An 8,919-nucleotide genomic window follows, 5' to 3' on the forward strand; every position below is an offset into this window, starting at 1 on the left:
CCAGGTGCAGTTCTTACTCCCAGCCCTGGCCCTGAGGGAGCTTTGTGGGCACCGGCTGTCCCCTCCCTGGAAGTGCTGGGCAGGTGGTGGGAGTTCTTCGGAGCTTAAACCGCAGGATTTTAAAGCATGTGTCCGTCTCTGTCGTTTTTTCTTACTTTTAGGGTTTTGGCCAAATTGGGCGAGGGCACAAAATAACCACTTACCCCTTCCAAAATATCCACTTCCCCCTTCTCGCCGAGGAAGAGCGTGAGAAAGGGTAAGTAAGTACGTATTAGGGGTGGAAGGAGCTAGGACTTTCTCCTGAGAGAGCGCGCCGCCCAGCGCGCCAGGGAGAGGAGGTCCAGGTCTAGAACAGCCCAAAGGCACCTTTTCATCAGAACTGGGGACCCACCTGCTGATCACAGGTCCCAAGCCCATGACGTTTTTCAGGCTTGCAGAGCTGTGGAGTTGGCAAGAGTTTTAACAGCTTGGCATAGATCTCTCTTAGCCACTTGACGGAAGAGTGTCACCTTCACCTCCTTTAACCTGGGACTTTGGTCCCTTAGTTTCTCTCTTGGGCTGGTATGAGATAAGCTAGCTCTGGCTCATTCCTGAGACAGTTCTAAGAAAGAGTCAAAGTCCTCTTGATAATTAAAGGACCCCCTCCAGGGATCTTCACATTTTCAAAACGGGACTCCTGAAAAAAATGCTTTAGGACCTCAAAACATAAAATTAATAGCATCTCAAGTGTTGAAGTTTCCTTGGAATCTTTTCTTAAGCTTATAGAGGAAGGAAGATGTTTTTATGGGGGAAGAAATGACCCGGTTTAGCATTTTTCTTTTGACTTTCACTTTGATACTCCCTAGCAAACATTTCTATTCACTTCTGAAAAGTTGCCAAACAGCACATTGCCGTCTTTGGAAGTATGATTTTCAGTGTCCTCTCTGTCATTGGTTTTCTGGGATTTTTTTTCCATCACATCTCCCATGTACTGCTTCACCTCTCACTGGTATGGTAAAATGACACACACAGCTCCTCTCAGGTCATATGTAAAGAAACATTTTAAATAAGTTAAAATTCACGTTAGCTGGGAGCAAGACTGTATTAAACCATTCTTGGAATGCCATATGAAAGCTAGATTTGCCTATCACTGTCTTGACATTGGCTGCCTGTATCCTGAGCCTGCTTGCCCTTTTGTGCCCAAGTTGTAGGTGACTTCATAATTTACTATATGAAAATCCAGGATATGTTTTTTTTATTGATGCTAGGTACATTCATTAACCCACAGGTAAAAATATCTCCTCCCTACCATGTGCTGAGTTCTTTGCTAAAACTAGGCTAGTGAGAATGAGGAGACTGAGTTGGAGATGGCCTGTGGATTTTCTGAATAGTCACTGTTAGTGTGTAAGACCTTACCTTCGCTGCTGATCTTAATGGTTTGCTGGCCTATGTAGTATGGTGGGACAAGAAGGTTCCTATTCTGCCCTTGTGGTATTTTTAGTGATAAACTTTCAAAGATGACCTCTCATTCATATAGTGAAATGAAACAGCTCAGCTCCTCTCAGGTGTCGAACCATGGTGATTTGTGAATAGTGTGAACAGTGTAATAGTATGTCACCATAACAAATAGTGTAATAGTCATAAGTAATAATTGTACCAGTATAACAGATGAGAATAACTTTTTGGATTGTTTTCTTTTTTAAAATAATTATTTGTGTTTTAAATTATTTATTTATTTATTTATTTATTTATTTATTTATTTATTTATTTAAATTTGACCAGAGAGGGACAGAGAAAGAAAGTGAGAAAGCAAGCCACCAGGTCCTGGACTTGAACCGTGGTCAGTCATGTGGAAGTCAACACAATCACGACGCCACCTGCTTTCCCTTGAATTGTTTTCTAAGAAGGACCTAATACTAGAAAACATAAATAGTGTTAGGGATGTTGGCTTATTGGCTTATTGAAAATAGGTACCTCTGTAGATTTAACTTGCATAGGTTTCTGTACATTTAAATTTTGTTTGCATCAAAGCAAGAAAAAGTATGTTTTCTTGCTGCAAAATTATATAAAGTCAAAACAGAGCTACTTAGAATTAAAGCTTGCAGGGATATGAAAGGTAGAAAGTGTTCTTTTTTGTAAAAAATTATTTTATTTAACTTTATTTATTTATTTAATTTGACCAGAAAGGAGCAGAGAGAGAGAGAGAGAGAGAGAAAGTGAGGAAGCAAACCACCAGGTCCAGAACTCGAACCATCCATGGCCAGCTATGTGGTAGTCTAGGTAGTCTAGCATCCTTAACCACCACGCCACCTGCTAGCTGCAAGGTAGAAAGTCTTCCATGAGCCGCTTTCAGATGACCACAATTAATAATTTTGTCTTTATTTCTTCAATGTTTTGCTCAATAAGTTTAAGTAAATGCATACTATGAAAAAAATTATGCATGGATTTCAGTTTATTTGCACCAAAGTAAACTCATACTTCAATTCCATTTTTCCATGAACTTTTTGAGGTACACTCCCACACTATATACAGAACTTAAATTACATGTTAAGCATACAACTTTGCTGTATTCATGTGCCACTGTTATTTAGTGAAGTGAATTTCTTCCTTTTCTTCCAACTTCTTGGCTACTTACCATTACCCTTTACTTCACCTCAAATCCTCATGTAGAAGTAGCATGACTTTTACAGTCATTTAGACATGTGCTTGAATTCTGGTTCCTGTTTTACTAGCTCTGTCACTTTGGGCCAGTTAAAACTTTTCTGCTTCTTGACGAATCATCTGTCAAAACAGGATTTTATACACACACACACACACACACACACACACACACATATATACACATATACATACACACACATACATACTCATAAACATGTAGATCTCACTATAAATTTCCCTCCCTGTGTCTCTATCTGGTCACTTACCACTTTCCTTTAGATTGTGGAACTCTAGTACTTACTTTCCTGTGAGTGCTTAAGTCTCCAGAGTATGTGCTTTTTCACATAGGATCACAGTCTGTATCTGATCCTAGAGTTTTGGGACAAGGACTAAGACCTGTGTGGCCCAGATTCCGTATATCAATCATTTCACATCCCTGTCTAAAGAATTTCAGCTTGAAAAGTGAAAGGAAAGTGCTTCTATATGTTTAAAAAGCTTTGACACTGTTCCCAAAGTGAGAAAGATATACTACTGCATTTAGCTGGATGCTTAAACTTAGGATTTCTATTTTAGAAATGTCTTCGGTTTATAAGAATTACAATAAAAATGCTGATGCTTCATGTCCAAACTGTCATGATTTTGCCAAGTCGTGGGTTTAATATATAGCTAAGCTGTGTATTTAGTATATCTAATACTGCTCTGGAAGCTGAGAAAGACAAGTCCACAGACATCTGATTTCACACTAGACATCTGGTTTCACTTTGCTAATGTCAGTAGATTATAGGCGTAAGAGAGAGAGAGAGAGAGAGAAAGTGAGGAAGCAAACCACCAGGTCCAGAACTCGAACCATCCATGGCCAGCTATGTGGTAGTCTAGGTAGTCTAGCATCCTTAACCACCACGCCACCTGCTAGCTGCAAGGTAGAAAGTCTTCCATGAGCCGCTTTCAGATGACCACAATTAATAATTTTGTCTTTATTTCTTCAATGTTTTGCTCAATAAGTTTAAGTAAATGCATACTATGAAAAAAATTATGCATGGATTTCAGTTTATTTGCACCAAAGTAAACTCATACTTCAATTCCATTTTTCCATGAACTTTTTGAGGTACACTCCCACACTATATACAGAACTTAAATTACATGTTAAGCATACAACTTTGCTGTATTCATGTGCCACTGTTATTTAGTGAAGTGAATTTCTTCCTTTTCTTCCAACTTCTTGGCTACTTACCATTACCCTTTACTTCACCTCAAATCCTCATGTAGAAGTAGCATGACTTTTACAGTCATTTAGACATGTGCTTGAATTCTGGTTCCTGTTTTACTAGCTCTGTCACTTTGGGCCAGTTAAAACTTTTCTGCTTCTTGACGAATCATCTGTCAAAACAGGATTTTATACACACACACACACACACACACACACACACACATATATATACACATATACATACACACACATACATACTCATAAACATGTAGATCTCACTATAAATTTCCCTCCCTGTGTCTCTATCTGGTCACTTACCACTTTCCTTTAGATTGTGGAACTCTAGTACTTACTTTCCTGTGAGTGCTTAAGTCTCCAGAGTATGTGCTTTTTCACATAGGATCACAGTCTGTATCTGATCCTAGAGTTTTGGGACAAGGACTAAGACCTGTGTGGCCCAGATTCCGTATATCAATCATTTCACATCCCTGTCTAAAGAATTTCAGCTTGAAAAGTGAAAGGAAAGTGCTTCTATATGTTTAAAAAGCTTTGACACTGTTCCCAAAGTGAGAAAGATATACTACTGCATTTAGCTGGATGCTTAAACTTAGGATTTCTATTTTAGAAATGTCTTCGGTTTATAAGAATTACAATAAAAATGCTGATGCTTCATGTCCAAACTGTCATGATTTTGCCAAGTCGTGGGTTTAATATATAGCTAAGCTGTGTATTTAGTATATCTAATACTGCTCTGGAAGCTGAGAAAGACAAGTCCACAGACATCTGATTTCACACTAGACATCTGGTTTCACTTTGCTAATGTCAGTAGATTATAGGCGTATCAGCTGTATTGCTGTAGTTTGTGGCAGTTCTATCAGAAGCTCAGGTCTGTAGGGTTTAACTGTGATGTTTTATTCAAATGACAGCACACTGAAAATGGGCACCTGGTCAGATAAGCACATCTCCCACAGTTGTCTTCTGGTGTCATTGTTCTTACAGTTAACAAGGTGAAATAGTGTCTGTCTTCGGTGATTTTTTATATTAAAAGTTTTCGTAGAAGCAGAAATACTCTTGTTTTTGTGTCAGAGGGTGCATATGCTTGCCAGAAAGAGTTAGGGAGAGAGGGAGAGGAGAAAGCACCTTTCTCCCAATGGAAAATGGTCATCTTCAGCTCTCCCTCTCTTTGGGATTTTGGGCATGCATGCATATGTACCTGGTGTGTTTTTCAAGCCACTGGTACAAGACTCAAACCATACATTTAGCCCTGTGGGATCCAGCTACCTTAACCACCAGACTATGGCACTGAGCCTGTTTGTTTGTTTTTTTTTTGTTTTTGTTTTTGTTTTTTTTTTTTTGGAGAGATTTTCACTGTAGGGCGCGTGCGCTCGCCAGACAGACAGACAGAGACATAGAGACAGAAAGCGAGAAATCACCCCCCCAGGGGGGATGGTCACGCCGCAATCCCTTCTCCTCCATTCTCCTCTCGGGATCTTGGGCATGCACGCACACGCGCACTGCGTGAGTTTTAAGCCACCGGGTCCGGGACACGAACTGCGGTCGACTACGTGGGAGTCCAGCGACATAGCCATTACGCTAACTGCTGGTTCCCTGAGCCTGCTTGTTTTAATTGCTAAAGCATGTATGTACTGACTCCAGAAGGACAGAGAAAGAAAGCACCATCTAATGGAGTGTGATCATGGCACAATTCTTTTTCCTCCAATTCTCTATCCTGTCAGTATTTTTAGCATTTCATGCTGATGCATCTGATATATTTTCCAAGCTACTGGCTGGAATTCAGACCACCATTGGCCATGTGGAATCTCGCTTCCTTAACCACTGTGCTATAGGTAGCCCAGATGTAAAGATATTCTTAAAGAACAACCTCACCATTGTATTCCATAAGTTCATTTTCAAGTCTGCTATTGTTTGTAATATTGAACAGTGTACTTACAGGGATAAAATAGCAAATAATATTTAGGTTTCCAGGTCAGAATCCCAAAGCTCTTAAAACTCATCATGGGCCCATTATTTTTAAGGGATCCTATAGATTTGAACCAACATTTATAATAGTGTTTTCCAGGCATTTGTATTCTGAGTCCCAACCTAGAATGTCTAGGCCAGTCCTCCATTTTGAGATAGTGAATGGTATAGAAGAACTCTGAAGGGTGTCATTACTGTTTTTTTCGGTGGGCTCTAGTGTTACTTGGCTGTATGACTTTGGTTACAGAATTTTCATCTGTAAAACAGGATAATTATTCATGATTTCTGTGAGAGTCAATGAGCCTTTGTAAAGTAACATAATATCTGCCACAAAATACGTCCTCAGTAAGTAGCAGTTTCACTTTTCCTCTAGGTCCTGGCCATAGAATGAAGACATCCCATTTCCCCTTACTTGTAGTCTAATCCACTGGCTAGGATTTATGACTCTGATGCAGGGGAATTACCCATAGGATATAGGACTTGATAGTAATGACAGGAAAGGGGTACCCAAAGTAGTAATGAAGGATAGGGGTGGTGAATTAAGAGAGGAAGATCCTAGTCTTGCTCAGACCATGTACTTAAGTCAATGAATTACTTGCCTCATAGAAAGAATCATATTTTTTTCTTTAAGAAAAAAAAATATAATTTTTGTTTTATGCATATAATAGTGTATATCATTACAGCATGCAAAACCAATGAATACACTGTGTATTAGTCCTGTTAGAGATATTAGCATACATGTTATCATCAATAGATAATGTTCCATTTTTATGTCCCTTAAATGTTTTGCTTCTTTCTTTTTCCCCTTGATTCCCTCCTTCTCACCCTCCCCCATTTCCCACTCTCCTCCCACACTGTCTCTAGTATCTGCGATTGTTCTCCATGCTTTTATATCTTCCAATCTTTCAGTTTCTGCCATAGAGGACAGACGTTTGGTAGATATTGAGTGGGGGCATACAATGCCTCTCTTTTTATATCTGGCTTGCTTTACCTACCAGTAAATCTTCCATATTCATCCACTATCTATCAAATGCCAAGGTCTTACTGAAGTTTTATGGGTGAGTAGTAGTTCATAGTGTATATGTGCCACATTTTTTTCAAACTAGTCATCTGTTTTGGGACATTTTAATTGGTTCCATGTCTTAGCAATTATGAATAATGCCTCAATAGACATGGATGTGCATGTTCTTTTCTGAATGAGTGTATTTCTATCCTTTGGGTAGATACCCAGGAGTAGAATTGCTGGATCATATGGTAGTTCTATTTGTAGGTCTTTGAGGAATCTCCATATTGTTCTCCACAGAGGCTGTACTCATTTACATGAGTATACCAACAGTTGAGGAGAGTTCCCTTTTCCACCATGGCCTTACCAGAACATATATATATGTTTTTTTTTAGAGAGATTTCTTTGTTGTAGGGCTGTGTGCTTGCTGGAAAGACAGAGACAGAGAGACAGAAAGTGAGAAATCACTATTAATTTTTTTGTTTTACTGAAGCTACAGCACTGAGTTGTACTCCTTTCTAGAAACACACACACACACACACACACACACACACACACACACACATGCCTGGCATGAGTTTTAAGCCTCTGGTCTGGGACTCAAACCGCTATTGACTATGTGGGAGTCCAGCACTATAACCACTATGCTATCTGCTGGTCCTAAGAATTTTTTTTTGACCTTTTGATCATTTTTTTATTTTTATTTTTTATTGTGAGCTGCTTGAGTTCCGTGTATATTTTGGTTACCAGGCCCTTATCTGAGGCATAGTTTGCAAATATATTCTCCCATTCCAAGGATTGCTGATTCACTCCAAGTATTGTTTCTTTTGCTAAGCAGAAGTTTTAAAATTTGATTTAGTACCACTTGTCTATTTTTGGGATTATTGCCTGTACTCTGGGGGGGTGTGTGTGTCTAATTTAAGAAGTCCTTACCTACTCCAATGTCTCCAAGAGTTTCCCCATTGTTATCCACAGGTAGTTTTATAGTTTTAAGTCTTAGGTTTAGGTGTTTGATCCATTTTGAGTTGACTGTTGTTAATGGTGAAAGATGGGGGTTCAGTTTCATCTTTCTGCAGGTGGACAACCAGTTTTTCAGCACCATTTGCTAAAGAGGTTTTCTTTTCATCACTGGATTAACTGGTTCCCTTTTACCAAAATCAGTTGACTGTATGTTTTGGGGTTTATTTCTGGGGTCTCTATCCTGTTGCATTGGTCTACATGCCTGTTTTTGTGCCAATATCATGCTGTTTTGATTATCACAGCTTTGTAATATATTTGGGGTCAGTTAAGGTAGTGAGATACCTCCTACTCCACTTTTTTTTTTTTTTTTTTTACTATAGGGTGCATGCGCTCGCCAGAAAGACAGAGAGAGACAGAGAGACAGAAAGCAAGAAATCACCCCCCCAGGGGGGATGGCCACGCCACAATCCCTTCTCCTCCATTCTCCTCTTGAGATCTTGGGCATGCACACACATGTGCCTGGCGTGAGTTTAAGCCACCAGGTCCGGGACTCAAACCTTGGTCGGCTACATGGGAGTTCAGCGACATAGATAGCCATTACACTAACTGCTGGTCCCCTACTCCATTCTTTTTAACACAGGTTTGCTTTGGTAATATGGAGTCTTCTATGATTCCAGACAAATTCTATGATTGTTTTTTCTAAGTCTGTGAAGAGTATCTCTGATAGTTTGATTGGGATTTCATTAACTTTGTAGATTAATTTAGGTAGGATTGACATTTTGATTATATTAATTCTTCCAATGCAGAAACATATCTTTCCACTGTTTTGTGTCATTTTCAATGATTTTTTTTTAGTTTTTCATAATTTTCCTTGTAAAGATCTTTGAGTTTTTTGGTTATGTTTATTCCTTGGTATCTTATACTTTTTGTGGCTATTTTAAATGGAATTGCTTTTTTTCAATTCTATCTCAGTCTGCTCCTTGTTCATGTATAGACGTGCTATAGACTTTTTAATATTGATATTATATCCTACCACTGTACTATATTCATTTATCACCTGCAAGAGTTTGTTGTGGATTCTTGTATATGTATACAATCATGTCATATTAAAACAGAGATAATTTCACTT

At 38.9% G+C, this 8,919-nt stretch overlaps 1 protein-coding gene across 1 annotated transcript in view; it reads left to right on the forward strand.

The window, feature by feature from the left end:
• The first annotated feature begins 215 nt into the window (after positions 1–215).
• The window catches only part of LOC102485309 (mitochondrial inner membrane protease subunit 2), a 1,014,188-nt gene continuing 1,005,484 nt past the window's right edge, over positions 216–8,919 (forward strand). Inside the window, exon 1 of the mRNA XM_006149436.3 lies at positions 216–256. The gene's annotated coding sequence lies outside the window, so the exon portion shown is untranslated. The remainder of the gene's footprint in view (positions 257–8,919) is intronic.

Source organism: Tupaia chinensis, unplaced genomic scaffold (assembly GCF_000334495.1).
Source record: "Tupaia chinensis unplaced genomic scaffold, TupChi_1.0 Scaffold000262_1, whole genome shotgun sequence".
In the NCBI taxonomy this organism is placed as follows: Eukaryota; Metazoa; Chordata; class Mammalia; order Scandentia; family Tupaiidae; genus Tupaia; species Tupaia belangeri.